Source organism: Tyto alba, unplaced genomic scaffold (genome assembly GCF_018691265.1).
Source record: "Tyto alba isolate M040663 unplaced genomic scaffold, T.alba_DEE_v4.0 Super-Scaffold_9, whole genome shotgun sequence".
Classification (NCBI taxonomy): domain Eukaryota; kingdom Metazoa; phylum Chordata; class Aves; order Strigiformes; family Tytonidae; genus Tyto; species Tyto alba.
In genome coordinates, this window is record NW_024881330.1 from 28,356,714 (window position 1) to 28,380,250 (window position 23,537).

Genomic DNA, 23,537 nt, shown 5'->3' on the forward strand with positions numbered 1-23,537 from the left:
CTGGATATGTCTAGAACTTGCCCTGTATGTAAGCCCCTCTAGAAGAGCTGTAATATTGGCTATTAAATGGGAAAGGACATGTTTCATTATAGTATAAAATTTAAAGGGAGAAAATTCAGAATAACTCTGCATAGCAATAGAAAGTTTATAAACAGTTCTTCCTTCAAAGAATGTCCTTGCATATGGTCTTGGTTTGAACTAGCTCAGACATTTTGGGCTGCATCCCTCTTCCTGCTAGCGGTCCCAAAATACCAAGATCCTGCAACCACAATCACAGAAGCAAGAAAGAACCCCCTCCTTCCTGGTCAACCCTCCTTTATATACTGAGCAAAAAGTTATATGATATGGAATATTTCATTGGTCAATTTGGATGCAGCGGTCTGGGTGTGCTCCATCCCATCTTCTTGTACACCTGCACATGGGCAGGACATGTGGAGTTGGAAAGTCCTTGATCTCTTAGCAACAGCTGAAGAAATTAGTGTGTTATCAGCATTCCTCTCATACCAAATCCTATACCAAATCCAAAACACAGCTACTAAGAAGAAAAATTAACTCTATCCCATCCAAAACAAAGACAATCCTGCAGCCAATAAACCTCTTCTTCAGACATGCTTGAGGACAGTCTCCTTTTCCTCTTTGTCTTTACAGAAAGGCTGACATCAGGAGAGATGAAACATGAACATTCATTCCATAGAATTATACAAATAGTGTGAGCAGCCTAGGCCAGCACAGCCTGTCCCCTACAGACTTGCTATTGATTTCACAAATCTGCCAGATGCTCTCTGCTAACATCATATCCTCACTGTGAAAAGGCAGAACTGCATTGTCAGAGAAAATGTGGAAACCGTTCTAACTCATCTGCCTTGCCAGTTCACATATGGGAATTTTTACTTTGATACAGAATAATTTAATTGATCACACTCTTTATATCATAAAGATGGAAAAATATTAGAAAAACATCCATGAAAGCATGTCTGTAGATCCTAGAAAATAAATAAACTTTACTGAAATACTCTATTTCATTCACTACATGATAGAGTATATGGATCCATCAACACATTTTGGAAATTAAGCCAAATATTATTTGTTTATATTAATAGTCTGAAAGCTCCTGTTAACCAACAATACTTATGATTTTACCATTTTACTTGACATAACAGTTATAAGAAGAAAACATATTTCATTTGATGTGGATTATCTTCTGTGATTCAGAGAACAATAACATATATAATTTGATTAGGACTAAGAACAAAATGAAAGAAATAATATTGTAGTCATTAATCAGAATCAAGTTCTTGCTGTGCTAGGCATATTCCAAGCTGACATGGGAGACATCATTACTTTACCACAGAGGGAAATTTACTCCTGCATAGAAAGTTACATGTCTATATATCATCTAAAGCCCACATAAATTCACCAGTTTTATGTGGAGTTTCTAAATATGGTAACATATTTTTTCCTTAAAGAAAACAAGACTACACAGGAAAAAATTTACTTTTTTTGTTTTGTTTTATTTTGTTTTAATCTGAATTTCACTGTTATTACCTACAAGACTTAGAACAAGTTTATGTACTTGTGCCATTTATGAAGTTCAATGTGGCGATAATAACTGAAATTTTATCACCTTATCTATACTAGGGTTCTTAAGATGAACACAAGTCATTTTTCTGAAAATATTTGATAGCTTGCTCTGAAATAAATATAATGAAACATTTATGAGCTGGGTTATATCTAAATCCTGGTGTTTGAATGAGTATACTGTGCTAGTTAAAAAGCAAAACAGTTTGAACAAACAGCAAATACCTCAGCTTCCAACACAAACAGAACAAGAGGTCTGTAAAACATCTCATTTTAGATGTTTTCCTGCCATAAAAATAATATGATCTTCTACCTTTTGGTTATAAAATCAGTCATTCTGGATCCAGAGCCTTCATAAAATTCATGACTTGAAAAATGGAGGACAGAATTAGTAGTTGGATGGTTTCTTGCAGTGTAACATCATAATATAACTCTTTCACACCTTGTCTAATAGCTGTGCCACAAAACAAAGTGAGATGCATAGAAATGACTGAAAGCCATGGTTAAATTAATATTTCTACCTCCATGCACGTATAAATTGCATTTACATAGATACTGACATGAAAAAGGAATGAGTATAAAAATGGGCAACCTTCAGATATTATCTATGACAAATCTGAAACTGTACCAGTATCCTCAGTAAAAAGGCTTTTAAATTAGTAGTAAAAAATAAATTTTCCTGGAACAAGTACTGTCTACCCTGCACTTTGGGAAAGCTCAAATTTGGGGCAAAGTATAAGCAGAGAAATTCCACATTTGTTCAAAAGGAATGTTGATTTTTACAACATCCTGCTCTAAGGGACAAAAGTAGGAACTCTTTGAAGATTTTCAGAGCTGTGAAATTTTCAAAGTTTAACCTGAGATAGACAAACTAACAGAGTGAAAATGAGGTGAGCAAAGAGAAATGAGGAATAGAGTTTCCATGTGACTTAGCAATTTGTCACTTCTGTCTCAATGCCTTTTATGATTCATGGCTAGAGATACAAGATAGCACTGCATATAGTAAAACCTGACAAACAGAAGTTTTGGGGTGGATAAGCTACAAGCTATGCAAATCTTTTTTTTTTTTTTTTAAAAAAAGTGTCAATAAAAGCTTTATAACTTTACACTTGTTTTCTGTGCATACAGAACAAATACCTTTCAAATGTTTTATACATAGACACTTTTTGCTTGATTTTTTTTTTATTTTTATATTTTCATCTTTATTATTTGTTTTATTAGCCATAAGCCTAACTTTTCATAGCTTTAAGGGACTCCTAGATGTCTAAACTGACCTAAAATAATTCTGTATTAAAGACTAACAACTCATTACTTTAACATTTTAAAATCTTGATCTCTTCAAGAAACAGAATGTTCTGGGTCTCAGTGAAAAGATGAGAGTGCAGATTGTAATGATATAAAATGTCCTGACTTTTTCCCTGCAGCTCTGGAAGAGATAAGATTTTAAAACCAGCACAAATCCATCTGAACAGGAATCTTATTTAAAAGGAAATTGCAACCCCTTTTAAAAGATACTACACTGCAGTAGAGCCCAGTGAATAGTGATTGTCATAAAACTTTGTAATTGTGATTTATTTTCAGAACAGGTAGCAAATAATGTTGCAGTATTTATATTTGACTCATTTGGGGAAATCTTTGATATGCTAGTCCAGGTACACTAGATTTTCTCTCTTGTGATGTTCAATCACACAGATTAACATAGGAGTCATCTGTGATGATAAAGAATTTATCATAATATCATTTGGAAGATGAATATGGAATACTGTTAATCATATGACCAAAAGTCTTAGATTAAGGAATATAAACACCACAATTTGAAATTAAAAAGTCATAATTTTCTTTTTCTTTTTCTTTTATTTTTATTTTTATTTTTATTTTTTTAAGTGTATATCGGTGCTGCCTTTATTGTTATTCCAGGTTCTTAAATCATGTTTTCAAGATTTTCTATGGAACTTTGATGACTCCCAAGTTTTTAGAATATCTGTTTCACTTTTTGGTAAGACTTGCATCCAGGAATGAAAGTTGTGAGGAGAGCTGAGGTTCTCTTGTAGAATACTGAAGTGTGTAGGTGAGACTAGAAAATCTGGAAGTATGACAACATAAAATAATGAATTCTCAAAGCTACAGATGTTCCACATTTTCAGAATGTGACATGTCATTCTTTCCAAAACACTAAATCAGCTACTATAATATATAGACAGAAGTTCAAAAATTTTAACAACACTTAAACTGTATTTTTAATGAAGTTTATTCTGACATACTGACAAGAAACTAGAACATAAAAAATGTTAAGACATTAACTTCAGACTAGTTTCCCATAGCACAACAGAGAAGTTGATAGCAGTGCATCACCATTAAATGTTGGCCTTTGGCATTATTTTTGCATGTCATAACCAAACTTTGTAAAATTGGATATAGCATATTTATAAAAAATTTAGATATGCTTTAAAAGAAGGAGCAAATAGTGGTCAGTTATCACCAAGCTGATGTGGTTCCTGGAAGACAAATATATGGTTGTAAACAAAAAAAACATTAAAATTGATAATGGGTCAGACAACCATTGGTATTGAAAGTCTCAGGTATTCAGTAAGCATCAGAACAAAACTTCTATTTATCAGTTTCAAGTTGCAAAGGTATACCTTTGCCATACATGTAAGAAACAGAACAGTATAGTAACCTTTTCTCAATATTACAACATATTATGTACTTAATGTTGACACAGTGCATCTGACTACTGTATATAGTATGTTTTACATACAACATAATTTAATAAAATTTGAAGTGACGCAGTAGCTTAATAAAAACATTTTTCAAAAATTTTTAATATTATTGCTTTGTTCCAAATTCATGACTTATGAACTTGTAAAAGTACTGCAGTATTATTTTGTTAATGCAGTTTAAAGGATACACACATTTAGTGGCACACCTTCAGACAAAGATACAAACAAGTGAACATCATTCAAACAAATAGCCATCTTTCTTTCCCTTTGCCCTCATAGTTTCTGAAGATAAAGTAATTTTCAGGATATGCTTGGGATCCACTTTTCCCATCTCTTGTTAATTGTGAGTTTGACTGTAGAGTGAAGTTCCTGCAGGGAAGGCAGTGTGCTAATGATGCTCCTGGCATGCAATAAGGGCATGTCTACAGAGTCAGGGTCAGACAGTCGCAGAGTTCAATCACCCTCATGCATCCCCAGCAAGGCACCAACCAGTTCTGGCTCCAAGGTTGTGCAGCCCTGTCAGTGGGGGCCTGTGCTCTGACTGTGCCCCTGGGAGTATGGACTTATTCTTGTGCTAATTCAGCTCCTCCAATTAAGTACAGATTGACATCCCCCCCACTCCAGTAGGTCTGAAGCCCTGCTGGGGCCCTAAAGGTGCTCACAGACAGAGCTAGAAGATTATTCATAAATCAATATTTGACTGTCTCAGTCCAGTGTTCTTAAGATTCCTTTATAGGTAGTGGAGACTGGTAGTTTTTTCGAGGGAGTCATGCAAAACAGGAACTTAATTTAGATTTTCTAAATTACATCCTGGGCACTCCACCTTGTTACACAGTAACTTGCTTCCTGTGCAACAATTTTTGATGTAGATAAGCCACAGTCAGAGCTACAATCAGTTCAAGACACACTCTCAATTCTGGTCTATCAATGCAGTCTCGTTTTTAACAAGCCTAAAGATACTGTGAAAGCCCTTACACATTAAACACAGCACTTGTCAACCTTTAAATATCAATACGGCTCACAGAGGGAACTAGTAAGTTGCCTTCCAGAGGAAGGGTCAGCACTACTCCCTCCCCTGCAGACAGGTTCAAGTTCCAGTGCTTCCACATTTCATCTTTGTCTTTTCTAAAACAAACCACTTTATTTTTGGTGAACGAAATTGCAGATTACCAGTGAATTTTTCAGCCCACAGGCGCATAACATATAGCACATAACAGTCTATGGGCAGACAGAATCCTGTGACCAACATTAGCACAAATGCCAACTTGAGTTAGTGGGCTTGAACCCACTTGGTGGTTAGGGACAATGGCAACAAGTTCCTGCCTGGTGCAGCAGGCACATCTCCTCTGTGACTACCCTACTTTCCTAGGTTTCCTACATAATAGGTATGAGGATCTGCAAGTGGAACCAAACAGTAACAAGGATGATGGTTCATCTAACTTGGAAGTGTCATCGAGGTTAAGTCAGCCTACGCCCTGTGCCAAAACCGCTTCCATAAAGAAAAAAAGACTGGTCATTGTCATAGGAGACTCCCTTCTGAAGGGAACAGAAGGTCCAATATGCAGACCAGACCTACTTCTTAGGGAAGTCTGCTGCCTCCCTGGGGCCCCCATTAAAGATATGAAGAGGAAACTTCCTACCCTGATATGGCCCTTAGGTTATTATCAGTTATTAATTTTTCAGGTAGTCAACAATAAAGTTTCAACAAGATATCCTTTTTGAACTTGCCCCTAAAAGGCAATCAAGAGATGCTTAGGGGCCTTGGGACAACAGGTTAAGGGATCATGAGCACCAGTGGTGTCCTAATCTGTCCTTCTAGTTGCAGGGAATGATGAAGGAAAGAGACAGGAAGATCCAGCAGATCAACAACTGTCTTCAAGCCTGGTGTCACCAGCAAAATTTGGGTTTTTTGATCATGGGTCCGTCTATACACCACACCTGCAGGTGACAGACAAGGTACAGCTGTCTCAAAAGGGGGAAAAGGATCTTTGCACAGGAGTTAGCAGGGTTAATTGAAAGAGATTTAAACTAGTTTTGAAGGTGGAAAGGGATAAAACCAGGCTCACTAGAGATGAGCCTGGGGGTGGCATGCCAATGTTTGAGGGATGGTGCACTAATGAGGTTATTCACTGCCATCTCAATGGAGGTGGGGATAGAGATCTGTGCAGCAGAAGAGACACAAGGATTATTGATGTGTCAGAAACTGTGGAAGCACCTGAGAATAGTCATGTAGGAATTAGGACTTCTTTCCCTAAAAAGGTGGTGGGATCAATAGTCTAGCTGAAGTGCATCTACACCAATGCATGCAGCACCGTCAACAGCCAGGAGGAGCTGGAAGCCATTGTGCAGCATGAAAAATATGATAAAGTTGCCATCATGGAATCATGGTGGGATGACTCAAACAAATGGAGTGCTGCAATGGAAGGCTATAAACTTCAGAAGGGATAGTCAAGGAAGAAGGGGCGGTAGGGTAACCCGGTGTGTTAGGGAGTGCTTTGATTGTCTAGAGTTTAATAATGGTGATGATAGGGTTGAGTGTCTATGAGTAAAAATCGGGGTGAAGGTCAACAACGCAGATAAAGAATCATAGAATGGCTTGGGTTGGAATGGACTTTAAAGATCATCTAGTTCCACCCCCCCTGCCATGGGCAGGGACACCTTCCACTAGATCAGGTTGATCAAAGCTCCATCCAACCTGGCATTGAATACTTCCAGGGAGGGGGCATCCAGAACTTCTCTGGGCAACTTGTTATAGTGTCTCACCATCCTCACAGTAAAGAATTTCTTCCTGTTATTTAATCTAAATCTACCCTCTTTCAGTTTAAAACTCTTACCCCTTGTCCTATCACTACACTCCATGATAAAGAGTCCCTCCCCATCTTTCTTGCAGGTCCCCTTTAAATACTGGAAGGCCACTAGAAGGTCTCCCCGGACCCTTCTCTTCTCTAGGGTGAACAAACCCAAGTCTCTCAGCCTGTTGTCATAAAGGAGGACATGTCATGGGGGGAGTCTGTTATAGACCACCCAACTAGCAATAAGAGGCAGACAAAATATGCTATAAGCAGCTGGAAGAAGTGTCACAATCACTAGCCCTTGTTCTTGTGGGGGACTTCATTTTACCAGATGCCTGCTGGAAATATAATATGGCAGAGAGGAAACAGTCTAGGAGGTTCCTGGTGTTTGTGGACGATAACTTCTTGACAGAGATAGTGAGTGAGACAACTAGGGAAAGTGTCCCACTGGCCCTGTTGTTTTCAAACAGAGAAGGACTTGTGGGTGATATGGTTGTTGGAGGCCATCTTGGGCATAGCAATCATGAAATCATAGAGTTTTAAATTCTTGGAGAAGTAAGGAGGGAGGTCAGTAGAACTGCTGCCTTGGAATTCTGGAGGGCAGACTGTCCAGTTTAGGAGATGGGTTGACAGAGTCCCTTGGGAGGCAGTCCTGAAGATAAAAGGAGTCCAGAAAATCTGGACCTTCTTCAAGAAGAAAATCTTAAGGGTGAAGGAACAGGCCATCCCCATGTGCCAAAAGACGAGCTGGTGGGGAAGACTGGCCTCACTGAACAGAGAGCATTGGCTATAACTTAGGAAAATAAGGAGAGTTTTTGACCTTTGGAAGAAGGGGTAGGCAATTCAGGAGGACTAAAAGGATGTCATGAAGTTATGCAGGTGTGATGGTTTGACCCCAGAGCAACTGAGAACCACCTAGCCATTCACTCACCCCTTTCCCCAATCAGGAATGTTAAGGAGAAAATGAAGCAGAAATGGCTCAGGAATCCAGATAAGGAGAGGGAGGGATTGCTCACCCATTACAGTCATGGGTAAGAGACAGACTTGTTAGGGGAAGAAAAAGAAAACATCACTTTAATTCAAACACTAACAAAAGACAACACTTAACAGACAAGGTGGGACAGTGAGAAGCACCACCACACCAAAAACACCTCCCCCCATCTCTCCCTTCATCCAGGGCTCAGCTCTGCTCCCAATCTCTCTACCTCCTCCCCCAGTGGTGCAGAGGGCAGGGGTTGGGTGTTTCAGTCAGCTTGCCCCTCCTTCCTTCACAGGAGGTGGGATGAATGCTGCACATTCCTCCCATGCTGCATGTGGCTCCCCTCTCACTGGAGACAGTCCTCCGCAAACCTTCTCTGTAGAGTGAGTCCTTCCCACAGGATGTAGCTATTCCCATGCTGACCCAATGTGGATCAACCCCATGTGTTGCAATCCTCCCAGCACCAAACCACAACAACGGGGGCTGCTTCTCCCCTCAGAATGCCCAGCTTCTTTTAAGTGCAGCCGCCTGTCCTGGAGTGGGCTCGTCCACTGGCTTAAGGTTGGCCTCTACTCCACCGTGGATCTCCATGGGTGGCAAGGTGGGCAGCCCTGATGTCTCACCACGGGATGCAGGACTCTCTGTTCCTGTGCACTTCCCCCATGTCCTTCTCCTTCCTTCCACTGACCTCAATGTTTGTTCTTCTTGTAACTCCTCCTCACAAGTCTCAACCCCCTCTCAGGTTCCCCTTCTTAAATATGTTCTCTCAGAGGTGCAGCCACCATCACTAAATGTCTTGGCCCTGGCCAGAGGCAGGTCTGTCTTGGAGCTGCGGGAGCTTTCAAGAATATTCTCCCAGAGGCCACTGCTGTATCCCCCTCCCCTGCTACCAAAAACTGAGCCACAGAAAGCCAGCACACCAGGGAGAAAATTGAAAGGCCAAATCCCAGTTAAAACTTAATCTACCTATTGCCATAAAAGACAATAAAAACTGTTTCTATAAATACATAAGCAGCAAAAGGAGGGCTAAGGGTAATTCCATCCTTTATTGGATACAGGGGAGAACATATTGACAGAGGATGAGGAAGAGGATGAGGTACTTAATGCCTTCTTTGCCACAGTCTTTAATAGTAAAACCAGTTTTCTCCACGTACCCACCCCCCTGAGCTGGAAGAGAGGGACAGGGAGCAGAATGAATCCCCCAAAATACAAGGGGAAATGGTTAGCAACCTACTGCACCACTTAGACACACACAAGTATACTTGTCCAGATGGGATCTTGGGTAGATCCCAGGTTAGCTGATTTAATGCCCATCTACAAGAAAGGCCAGAAGGAGGATCTAGGGAACTACAGGCCCATCAGCCTGACCTCAGTGACAGCAAAGGTTATGGGGCAGAGAATCCTGATTGCCATCACACGTCGCATACAGGACAACCAGATGATCAGGCCCAATCAGCATGGGTTTATGAAAGGCAGGTCCTGCTTGACTGATTTGAACTCCTCCTATGACAAGGTGACCTGCTTAGTCCATGAAGGAAAGGCTGTGGATGTTCTTTACCTGGACTTTAGCAAAGTGTTTAACACCATTTTCCACAACATTCTTTTGGAGAAATTGGCAGCTCATGTCTTGGACTCTTCACTGGGTAAAAAACTGGCTGGATGACCAAGCCCAAAGAGTTGCAGTGAATGGAGTTAAATCCAGTTGGCAGCCAGTCACAAATGGTGTTCCCCAGGGCTCAATATTAGGGCCAGGTATGTTTAATATCTTTATCAATGATCCGGACTAAGGGATTGAGGGCACCTTCAGTAAATTTGCAGATGACAACAAGTTGGTTGGCAGTGTTGAACTGCTTGAGGGTAGAAAGACTCTACAGAGGGATCTGGACAGGCTGGATTGATGGGCCAAGTTTAGCTGTATGAGGTTCAACAAGACTTAGTGCCGGGTCCTGCACTTGGGTCACAACAACCACATACAATGCTACAAGCTTGGGAAAGAACGGCTGGAAAGCTGCCTGGCAGTAAAGGACCTGGGGCTGTTGGCCAACAGTTGGCTGAATATGAGTCAGCAGTGTGCCCAGGTGGCCGAAGAGGCCAACAATATCCTGGCTTGTATCAGAAATAGTGTGGCCTGTGGGACTAGGGAAGTGATCGTTAAAGCTGCACCTTGAATACTGTGTTCAGTTTTGGGCCCCTTGCTGCAAGAAAGATATTAAGGTGCTGAAGTATGTCCAGAGAAGGGTAATGAAGCTGGTGAAGGGTCTAGAAAACAAGCCTCATAAAGAATGGTTGAGGGAATTGGGGTTGTTTAGTTGGGAGAAAAGGATGCTCAGGGAAGACTTCATTGCTCTCTACAACTACCTGAAAGGAGGTTGCAGTGAAGTGGGTGTCTCTTCCCCTAAGTAACAAGCAGTAAGACAAGAGGAATTGGCATCAAGTTACACCAGGGGACGTTTAGATTGGGTGCTAGAAAAAAAATCTTTAATGAACTGGTTTTCAAACATTGGAACAGGCTGCCCAGGGAAGTGGTTCAGTCATCACCCCTGGAGATATTTAAAAGACATGTAGATGTGGCATCTAGAGACATGGCTTAGTGGTAGACTTGACAGTGCTAGGTTAACATTTGGACTTGATGATCTTAAAGATCTTTTCCAAGTTAAACAATTCCATGATTCTACACCCATGGCACAATTAATTCACAACTCAGACCACCTTCCCAGAGAAAAATAAGAGTTGACACTGTTAGCTCTCTCTTCCACATGAAAATGATTTAGAATTATTGAAGTTAAAAACAGTGTCCTGAGTTGCACAGAGCAACCTGCTGATAGTGCAAATTACAGAGCACTGGTGCATATGAGAACTGTGTGACACACAACTTACTAAACAACGAACCACATTTTCATTAATTGCATGATTAATTGGACTAAACCTCCAGAGAGGTTTCCAACATGCATCATCTACCACATGGGATGGTTTAACTCAGAGGTATCTTGAAGTTATGTTGTAAATGTTATAATTTACTGAAATTAGTCTGAAAGCCAAAGAAGTACAGATAAAATATGATAGCAGTATTACAACCTTGTATTTTAGTGACCGACAAAATTTAACTGTTGAATTTAGGATCATTTACACTGGAAATTTTTTAGTAAAACCATGACTCAGAGTGATACAGTGACACAAAAAGTTACTATATGATTTACCCAGAATCTGCACTAGAATAATCTTCCAGGTAAACTAAGAGCAAATTAATTCTCCTTGATGTATCTTAGGGAATTTTGTGATGCCTATTTGTCTTTACATGAACACCGAAATAGATGCAGCAGTCATTAATTATATCAATATATCTATGCAGAGGATAAAGTAAGAACATAATTTGTAGAATTTTGTGCAAATAGAAATAAGATTTACACCAAAGAAAAGCAGCTGTGTAAGTCCTTATGCATCCCTTCAGCTGCTTTATTGAGGGCTTCGGAGACTCTTGTGTTACTTATAGATTGCTCTGGGCATGCTCAGCCCTGTCATGAATTTCATTCATAGAAAATAAGCATTCAGTTTAATGTTTGTTACACTGTAACACAAAAGAATAACTCCCCAAATCCTCCCATATCACCAGCCTTCAGGTAAGCATGATATGTTTGAAAAAAGATTTAATAGAATTTTAACTCTGAGGAATTTGCAGTCCAATTAGGACTCTTAAAGAAACTTAAAAAAAAAAATCAAGAAACCACAGAAAATTGGCATGGAGATAGGTAGGAGACTTGGGACTGAGAGCCAAATAAAACAAATGCATTTAGAAAACTGGACTGGAAGTCAAACAATAGCTATGGTCCAATCCAAGGCTGCTTTGGGCTACTTTTAAAGTGAATAAAAGTTTGAATTCAGGATGTGAAAGAAAAATTCAAAGGAGGATTAAAAAAAAGAAGTATCTGGACAGAAAGAATAGATGCTGAAAAGTGAAATACTTGAGCTAAGTAGTCTCCATGGACTGACACTTCAAATAAGGAGACAAGAAGAAAAAGGAACATTTTAAAGTTTATATCAATTGACAAGGCCCCAAACAATGTCCCTCCAAATAATGGCAGTCTTTCTGTTCATTTCAATGCACTGGACTTAAAAAAAAAAAAATGTGAGAGAAGTAGAGAAATCTCTATAACGGAAGAGCACTACTTTACTTTAATTAGCTATTAGCACTTTTGGTACAGTTTGGTCTTAGCACATCAAATAGACAAGCAGTTTCAGACTTTTTACCCAATAAGCAATGTCTCCAGTTATAAAGTGTTGTTTAACAACTTGCTTGCAAAAATCTGTTCATCTGTTTAGGAGTATTTTGCCAAAAGCACACACAGAGAAATTAGCCTCTTATAAATACGTGTATGGATGTCACTGTCTGAAGTCAGAGGACTAGAATAATAAAGAAAAATGAACTAAATATGTCATGTTATATATTTCAGATATGAAGCATCATAGGAAATAATAAGAAACAATGATTTATCCTAGGCTGAGAACATCAGACACATACTGTAACTTCCATGATTGCATTTCATTTTTCTGGCAAGGTTCAGGGATAACTGAGTAAGTGCATTGATTGACTTACTGAATGTTTTGTTGTTCTGGGTATGCTTTCAGAGACAAAATAAACTATGCCTGAAATCTAACAAATGTCATGTATATTGAGAATTGCTGCAGTTAATACATCAAAGTACATTTCCTTTTTAAAAAAGCTTGGATATTTTTAATACAGTGGCAAATAAGATCAAGTTAAACATTAAAAACATATTTTTTACTTCATAAACAAGACAAAAATCAATTTATGTCTTGAGACAATGTAATTAATGTATAATGTGTTTATCCTGAGACACTTGAAAGGTAATATATAGAATTACTAATATTCCACTATGTTGTGGTTTGAGCCTGGTCGGCAGCCAACCACCACGCATCCACTCTTTCTCCCTTCTCTTCCGGCAATAAGAAGGGACAGAAAGCCAGGCTTGGGGTTCGAGAGAGGACTTGGATGAGGAAAAATCACCCTTTAGGGTCACGAGCAAAAGGCAGACTCGTTAGGGGAAGAAAAAAAACCATACATTTATTACAGACTCTAACAACGCTTAACAGAGTAGGACAGTGAGAATTATTGCCACATCTTGAGAACACCTTCCCCCCACCCCTCCCTTCTTCCCGGGCTCAGTTCTGCTCCCGATATCTCTACTTCCTCCCCCAGTGGCACAGGGGCAGGGAATGGGGGGTGCAGTCAGTGCTGACACTTCCTTTATCTTCGGTGGGGGGAGCTTCTGGAACTTGTTCCCCCTGCTCCATCGTGGTCCCCCTCTCACAGGAGATGGTCCTCCACAAACTTTCTCCAACATGAATTCCTCCCACGGGCCGCAGCGTTTCCCACACTGCTCTGTCATGAGTTACTAACTTTCTCTGACTGGATTCCCTCCCACAGGCTGCAGCCCTTCCCGAGCTGCTCTGGCATGGGACTCCCCCGCATGCTGCAATCCTCCCAGCTCTGAATTACAGCAGCAGGGCTACCTTTTCCCACAAGACCCTGGCCTTCTTCGGGCACAGCACCTTGCTCATCCAGGCGGAAACCACAGGCCATAAATCAATGTCTGCTGCACTGTAGATCTTCATGGATGGTGGTGGGGGGGTGCCCTTCCATCTCACTACAGTATACCGGGGAGTCTCTGCTCTGGAGCATCTCCCCCCACTCCTTTCTTCCTCTGTTCCTCCACTGACCTTGGTGTTCACGCAGCTGCAACAACTCCTCCTCACCAGTCCCACTGCCCATCACCACGTTGCTTCTTAAATACGTTATCGCAGAGGCACAGCTGATTGGCTCAGTTTTGGTGCAGAGGTGGAGCTGACTTGGATCTGGGGGAGCTTCGAGAATCTTCTCACAGGGGGCCACCCCTGCAGCCCCCTCCTCCGCCACCAAACAAAAAACCCCCACCACTCACTCAACCCAGGACACAGTAATACTTGCTGAACAAGGACAGCCTGCCATTTGTGGTGGTGTGCTCTGCCCTCCTCACCGAACCTGACGTATATTTCCTATAACTCCATTCAAGTGGTAACCACCAGTGGTGCTTGATTGTAATGGATGCATCTGTTCATGATACCAACTCAAAGTGGATTTGGGGGAGATAGATAACAATACAGCACCCAAGGACTAATTTGAACAATGCACCCACCTAACCACGGTTCATGTCAATGTTTGACTTAAGTAAAATTTGGAAGAAACTAACTTCTATAGTTGCTATGTAAATATGACAAATCAATAATCTTACTCCATAATTAGTGGACAGTCCAGGGACCATTGAGCTCTCCTGTATGGCAGCAGACTAAATGCCAGGATCTCCCCTTGAGTAAGGATGTCTCTCAAGGTTAGTCCTCAAGGTTAAGAGAGTCCTTGTTGCAACAGATTCTTGGTAGGGGATTAGTAACATGCTAAACTTTGAAATCTTAACCAAGTGATATAAAGGATTAATTGCACACATATAGTCCTTTAGACATAAACCGTTGACCAAGTCTGGGACTAGGAGTGGATCCAGCTGCACCTAGACTCCTCTCTGAGGAGTTTAGAAAGCAAGGGGATCCATTCTGAACCTCAGGACTCAACAGAGGATCTACCTGACAGTTTTGTCTGACCCTGTCCTCTATGCAATAAATATCAAGTGAACCTTGCCATCAAATCTTGTTAAACCACTGTCACATCTGCTATCAAACTTTGTTAAATCACTGTTTTATATCAGTAAACATATTGTTATTTCTCTCTTACAAGTGAAGTGCATCACTACATCTGTGACACCATTGTTGTCTTTTCATGAAAATTATAAAAATTTAGTGTTTTCTTTTGTAAATTGTATCATCCAGCTGTCTAAAATAATCTCTTATAAAATAGGAAAGAATAGTAAACTTACATTTATTTCATTTTTTGTTTGGTTCTTTAACATAATACAGGACAAAGAGTATCTCACAGTTGAAAATTATCTGTTTTCAGCAAACTTCTTTTAATCTTATTTGGAAAAATCTGCTTTGGTGAATACTAACATGAAAATGTGTTTTAAAATGTACATCTCCAAGTCTGGGAGTAGAGATAAAGAAAATAATGTTGTTTCTGAAAAGTCATAAAACTTCAAGTTTGTCATTTTGTACATTTCTTTATCTAAACCCAGGTTTGTTTATACTTGTGCCATTTCTGATAGACGTTTTTGCCCCTGTTCTTGAAGATATCTCAGTAATAGAGATTCTGCAAACCTCCAGGACAATTTATTTCAGCCTTCAACTTTTTTTACTATTATAAATTATGTCCTGAACTTCAGTAAGAAAGATTTAAGTCCATTACATCATAATCTATCCATCATGGAAGATGGAGAACAGATAATTCCCCTCTTCTTTCTGTATCTCAAGAAAACTTGTAAGACACTTGTTAGTAACCCTTCTCTCTGGAACAACTAAATCAAATTCTTCATTTTCTGATTTTGGTCAGGTTTTCTGCAGCCCAGAAGATTTAATTGATGTCTTCTATTCCTTCTATATTTGGACCATATTTTTATTGAAATACAGGGACCTGATCTAGTGAAACATGTACCTGTCCATGCCAGGGATGTTGGACTGGATGATCTTAAAAGATCCCTTCCAACCCAAATCATTCTATAATTCTATGAGTCTATGATTCTAAAATACCATGGTCTCAGAAACTTAAGACACCCTTATGCAGGAAATTAAAATAATCAAAACCTATTCATTTGATAATGAAAGGATATTACAAATGTTAAGAGACATTCTGTTAAGATAATTTTACAAATGGACTCTATGTGCTGGTTTTCAGCAGCTCTACTTTCTTTCTAAGTCAGTTTCACCTCAGTAAGCTGATTTCCCAACCTTTCCTTAATATGCAACAAAGACAAAATAAAAGGCCTCCTCACTGCATCTAGTGCACTAATACTATAAGTATCTATATGTTACAAAGTTTTTTCAACCACTTCTTTAGCTTCATCTTTAAACTGGTAGTTTGTAATATTCTAAGGATATTTTAGAAAGTCATTACTTTGATGGTTCTAATGCGGGGCTTCCATCAAGTGTGGACTAGTTTATACATGTTTTCTGCTTTTTCTGTACCTGGACATGAGTCACGTTGCTTCTCAACCTCCATTTACTGAAGTGGTTTTCTTAAATTGTTTTGGTCTTCTATTATAAAGTAGATTTTCTATCTAACTACAGATCTTCCCTCCTTCAGTTTAAATTGAGCTTTCTTGACCATAAGTGACTTAGTTACACATCATATTCTAGGCAGGGCTTTCCTTATCTCTCTCAGAAACCTTTCACACTCTATTTCCTCAGATTAGAATGTTCATTTTTTCACAGATACACTGTAATCCCTTAGTAATCTTTCTCCAGTTTGGTAATTCCTCTTTCAAAGTAAGCAAGTGTCTTTTCTCCCCATTAACCAACTTCTTGTCTACCTTGTCAGTCTGCTCTAGCATAATAAGTAAATTCCAATGAAGTATCCCATCAAAAACTTCCCTTATGTAGATTAGTTCTGCTGCATCATTATTCTCTAAAACAGGACAACCCAGTATTTCACAACAGAAATCTAACAAAGATCACCAAACAGCTTTCAAAAAATTTCCGTCTCAGCATATCCTTTTGTTCTTTTAATTCTATATCTTTATTATCATCTCCAAAACATGCTTTAAAGCCCTATTTATAACTTTGATCAGAGAAATGAGCCTGCAGTTTACTTGAACGCATTTTCCTCTTTCTTGAACATAAACATCACATTCCCTTTTGCCTAGTCATATGGCGTTGATGCTGATTTTGCAAATCAGAAAACTGTGTGAGGTGGACTGGCAATTCTTTCACTATTCCAGAAAAGCAGCTACCTGCCTTGGAGCAATGTCTGCTGTGATCACTTTTGCTTAGTGTGCTCTAAAGTCTTTCTCACAGAGAACTAAGGGAAAGTATTTGTTTAGCTTTGGGCCTAGGTTTAGATGATTCTCAATTGTCTTTATTTCCTATCCCATCGACAATGTATAAATTCTCCATAGCATCTTTCCTTGTTCTTTTTTTATGTGTTTTTATTTGCTTCTCAAAGTTAAACTCAGCTTGAGTTTTGGCAATTCCACTTTAGCCCTGTATTTTTTAACCTCAAAATCTTTCTTTGCTGATCAATGTTGACTTCACTTCCTTTCAATCTGTCTGTTTAGTTTGCTGTGGAAACCATTCCTAGAAGTCTGGGATAAAAATTATGTATGATTTAAATCTTGGATTTGAATTATTGATGAACCTTATATGCATTTTTGATCTTTAGGTCTTCCAACTTCATAGACTAGCTTTTTAAACTTATCAGGTTAAGAACTGGACTTCAGTCTTTTAAATTCTAGTCCCACAGTCCACAGTAACACTTTGTCAGCCAAATCCTTCTGTTTTTGCTGTCAGTGTCTGCTCATGCATCATATGATTTAGGAAATTTGTTGTGATAAAAATCAGGATGCTCTCTAATCTCAGGATTAGCATATAGATCAAACTCCTTTTTACCCCAAGATAGCTCTGTTGAGGTAGTGATACAGATATACATTGTTACATTAGACATACCTCCATGATGCTTTTGCATTCTTTAAAATAACCTCTACTCATCTCTCTTTTCTCCCACCCCACAGCACCCTGGTTTCTCATTTGAAGCTATTTAGGACTTAAAGCTTGCACACTGAATATTTCCTTATATTCTACTGGCTGGTTTTTTTCTGAGGTCGGACACCTTTACAGACTTAACTGTCCACAGTTTTTTAATATTATAATGATGGAATTTGAACATGAGATGTTCATGTTGTTCTCTGATAATTTTCTGTGACTTTATATGGGAAGAGTATTATGCTTCTTCCTATTTAGGGCAGACTTTGGCTCAAGACAGCTGCTGTCAGAATGAGTGACAAATGCCATGCTTTCTCTGTCATGTGGAGGTTACTTATTTCTCTTATTTCCCTGTTTTTCTTAATCTAAATGGAAGGTCATTTGGCCTGATAGAACACAGTATGCTGTGCTTATGGAAACAGCACTCTAACAATCTGCAAAACTAATTTAGGTAAAAGTAATAACTGTAAAAGGTATGAAACAAAATAGAACCTCAAATTGACCAAAATGAGGAAGGAGGAGGGTGTGTGGAAGAAAAGGAAGATTTAGGGAGACATATGCTGTCTTTTCATTAAACCTATTTGGTTTTGAGATTGTAGTATATTCTTGCAAACCATTGTTGCTTCCTACTTCCTGAACTGAGGAATTTCAGAGCCAGTCTATCTCAAGTGTCATCACAGATTGCTATTTTCCTCTGAGTACATTTTTTATCAGCAGTTAAAGACAATTGGCTTGCTAAACCAAAAATTAAGTTTTGCTCCTATATGTTCTCATCTAGGTCCTACAGAGGATACTTGTGCATTAGATGTCAGTTAAATATTCATACACAGTATGCATGCATTAGCACCACATTAAATCCAAAACCCTAAAACTTCGTTTTGTTGTTGCTCATTGGTGAGTCCTGTGGAGAACTGGAAATGAGCATTGCTTCCCGTAGTTCACCATCTGCAGACAAAGGAGCGATTGTTTTTACTGCTATAGACTCAGCCCCTGGTCAGCTGGAGCTCAGCCAGAACAGTTTGCTTTCATAGCAAGTACCAGCATTAATTGCTACTTCTTTTACTGTCTAAGGCTATGCATATCTGGAGGTTTCTTGTAGCAGCTAAGGTGACTCTAGGTCTTGAAAATGGCACAACAATACATTGAGACCAGGTTGCATAAGACTCCTAATCACATTGTGGTGTAAATATCTTGCAGATATTTATCTGGCTAATTGTAAATGAGAGTAACCATTAGTTTGGAAAATAGTCAGAGTTCACCTCAAGTGCTGCATAGACATAAGAGCAGCCATGAAGGAATGGAGAGCTGTCTCACATGATGGAACTATTTGGGCACATCGAGTCATCATGTGCCAGCTTTTCCACATCAGCTTCTGTGTCAGCTGCAGCCAGTGAAAATCATCTTAACGCATGACAGAAAAATTTAATTCTGTTTGTAGAAAATTTTATTGCTAAAACATCCATTTCATAAAATGTGGTGGCACCTGAAGAGAGAGCTTTATTTTAGATCACATTGTTAATGTAACAGCTGAAAAAAAAAATTATATTTTTAAAGAGTAAACTCTAAAAGATAGATAAGCCCTTTCATAACATAAAGATTATCATACTTGACCTTCCACATGCTTTTACACTGATAACTGATGGTCATATGCTGTTAATGTTTCACCAAATGTCAAAAGTTATCTGAAAACAATTTCAAGACAACTACTTTATGTTTATTTACATTTGCAACTTCATATTCCCAAAGAAAGTTGAATAATCAAGGGTTGGTTAAAGCTAGGAATATGAACACTCTGACTTTAGTATTCTGATATCAATATGTTCTAAATATTCAGAACACTCAAAAAAATAGAATTTAAGTGACTTTAGTCACATTATTACTGAAAGATTAAAAGGGTATCAATATTTGCACTCCCTTGCAAATTATATTTCTGCAGTGCCATTTATTCTGATGAAGCATAATTGAAAGAGGGGCTTTACTGAATGTATTTGCATGTGGTGGCTAAACAGATCTACTGAGCAAGCAAAACCAGCTTCTGTGTATTGAACATCTAGTTGAATACACATTTCATTAGAGAGGAATCTGGGGAGAGTTGTTAAAAAGTAAATTATAGTTTAAACATTGAGCTAGAAAAAGGACCCTTAGTAACTTGGTTGTAAAATCTGAAGTCTTCACTAACTACAGAAGAACTGTATCTAGCAGTATCTGTTATTACTGTGTGTGGTGTAGCTAATGTTCTGAATAAATAAAGACTGTTCTAGCTGTGAGGACATTGAACATTACTAGCCAGAACTGTATTTTATCTGTCAGCAAATCAATTTTCTGAAAAATATAAATTTGAGAGAGAGGAGGAACAGGTTACAGACAAATCACCAGCCTATGTTTCATATGGAAAACACTTCTGGCCAGGAAAAAGATTTTTTTTTTTTTTTCTTTTACTGTTTCACTTCAGCATTTTTAAAACAAATGTTTTTGCTTGGCCACAGAACAAAAAAGAAAATCATTATTCATGCAACTCTGTGTGTAGCCATCATCAAATATCCTTTATTTGACAGTGCACATTCCCATTAGTCAGTCAGCATATGATTATCCCAGTTTTCCTCATGCAGCAGTAACTCCAAGTACAAAACACCAATTCCTGGTGGCAAAGTCTAGCTCTGTTTGGCAAATGATGACCTGATATCAGTGTGATTCATACTTTTGTGCCCACATGGTTCTACAAAATCAACCCACTTCAACCAAAGAAAATCTTTGTGATCATTAGGAGATGCTCAGATATATATCACTAGCACCGGTGGCAACAAATAAAAAAAAAGGAATTTTTTCCATGATTCTTATGAGTTTCATGACAATCTGTGACTGGGTAGAGATGGAAAATTCCAGTCTCAATTTTACAAGACCAAGGCTTTTTAAAATACTTTCACTCTTTCTTAGTGAACTAACTTCTCGCAGAACTGAAGCAGCAGTTTAGAACTGCAGGAGTTATCATGCAAACAGTTAATATTTGAAAGGTAAAACAGTTACAAAATAATTTTGTCAAGAAAATACACTAGTCTTTTTTTTTTTAAATACCATACATATTTTTCTTTGCAAGCTGATGAAAAAAGACAAAACCCCCCTTAATTGGATTTTTGTTTTAAAATAGTGTTTATATTAAATTCTACTAATTTATTTTTATTCTTATAACTGTACTTCAAAATTTCAACAGCTTAATGAGTCCTTCATATTTCATCTAGATCATTTTTAACTTACTGTGGCACCAATTCAGCAGACACAAGAAACACAGTGAAATTTGACCATAAACAGGTATTTTTTTTTAATAATCTCAACAAAAATCAAAATATAAACAGCCTGTAGGCTCAGTTATAAGTTTCTTATGGGTGAATCAGAATACGCAGAGGAACACTAATGAAAAAATTTGCAATACAATTTTAGTAAGAAATATAATTTCTCCATAAATACAGAATTTTTCTTTTACTCTGAGAACATTCAAATAGGAGAGAGCAATAGAGATAGTTCACCTGATTTATATCAGTGAGACGAGGTAAATCCATAAATTCAGGCTCCATCATTAAAAGTAATTGTTTACCTAAAGTTACTACATTAGAGTCTATCATTTTAGTATAATCTTCAATTTTAATATTTTATATTGTCAATAGAGGGTTCTGTACTGAATCACATCATTCTTTTATTGTCATCTCAGTGAATGCCACACACAAGTTTGTTGAAAACTGCCTTTAACTGGAAACACCACTAAATTACAGTTGTCTATTGTGACTATTTTGTCTTTGACACTTTCACACATAGTGAAAAAGGGAACAAAACACTTAATGACCTTTAAGATTATTCCCATTGCTTCCACTTTTAAAGGCAGAAACATTGCTGAAATGTCTATGAAGCATGTGTTATTGTTCAGAGGCCCAAATAAAGGTTCAGCACACAGACATTTAAGGCACCAGACACAGGTAGAGGAAAGAGGCCAGTTCTTAAAGAAGTCTAGCCATTTGAAAAAGTTGTGAAATATTTTATTAAAAACTGACTGTGACATCCTTTTTTCTGTAGCTACTTTTTATGGAAAACAAAAAGTATATATTTAATAGATAAGAATACTTGAGTGTCACCTGATATTTTAGCACTAGGGAGTTGGTTACAATGACAAACACCTATTTAAATACTTTAACACTGTCATAATGAATTTCAGAAAAAAAATTACAACAGTTGATATCAGGAAACAACTTCCATTGAATTAACAAGGCTTTACATATCCATGGAGGTAGGGAAATGACATAATAAGATAGATCGCTGGATTCACAGATGGAGCTTTATTTTTCTAGATATTCTTGGTAAAAAGGAAACATGAAGATATGGTAGATTGATGAAGTTCAGCTGCCTCTTATATATTCTAGGCTTTGTTTGTTACTACATCACCTTTGATGTGTTTATTTTCAATAAAACAGAAAAATAAAGTTACTTCTGGTGCCACATTTTATTAAATTTATATCAGATTTACCCTTTAATGGCACTGAATTTCCTCATAAAATTCTACAGAAATCAAGACTCTATTGAAGAGAAATAAGTGCAAATACTTAAAAGAAAGTTAATACTTAGAGGCAATGCAGATTTATTCAATATTTGTAAAATCAAAGCTACAGGAATTTAAGTAGATTTTTCACTCTCACTAGAGTATGATTTATGGTCTTTAATTAACATTCCTCCTACTATGGTTTTATTATAGAGGAAACCACAAAGGAACATCAGAAGAGCTTTCTCTCAGAAAAATAATGATGCCAACTGTCAATTACTGCTTTAGAGTGAAATATCTCTAATTCATCCTGGTATTTATTAACTGGTCTTTGCATAGGCAGAAGTATTGTGTACTTGGACTACCTTTATGAAGACAGCTGTTGCTATTCAGTTAAGTAAACACCATATACAACTGCAAAAGCCTAATTTGCAGGTATCTCATAATTTTTTAACCGGCAGTATCTATAACTGTGATGCACAGACAGGGGTAATGCTAAACTTCAAAATACCACACTCATGATTCTTCGTTATAATTTTGAACAAGATAAATCTTCAGAAGAACATATTGAAATAAAAAAGGGCCCAACTGATTTAGAGCAATGAGAAAAAGACCAAATATCTTTGACTTTGAATTAACTTGTGGTTTGTTTGTTTTGTTTTTTTTTTTTGTTTGTTTCATAAACACCCAGTTTTATACATCTGTATAAGGACTCTACTTTTCAGGCTGCCCTTGGGAATTTATGGAGCTGTCCCCCGAAGCTCTAACACTAGACTATTTGCTCAGATTAACTTTGCTGCCGTCATCTTCTGCAAAGAGGACAAACTTTATAGTAGTCCATCACACCTTAACTTAGTGATATACCAAATGCCCAAACTAAAACAGCAAGACCCATCAGGCACAGGAGACAGCTGCTGACTTGGTACAAAAAGGCACAACTCCATTGATTTTGAAGGAGCCTCATTCTCTTATTCTATCTCAAGAATTTGGCAGAATATGTTATACACTTCAGTTCTTCAGAAAGAGCTAGACGTGATAACAGAAGTCTTCAGTTATGTGAAATAAATCATAGTCAGTTTATTACCTGTCTCAGTTTTTCTCTGGAGAATGATTCTTCCAGAAAACATTAACTATATCTCTTGAACACTCCAAAGCCCCTAGAAGTGTCTAGAAAAATAGTAGTTTAATGTATCTCATTCTCATTTTATACACACACACCAAAAAAAAAAAAAAAAAAAAAAAAAAAAAAGATGAATGCCTGTTGTCTCTTTTCCCTGAAGAATTGAATACAACTGGATGGAAAACAGGATTTC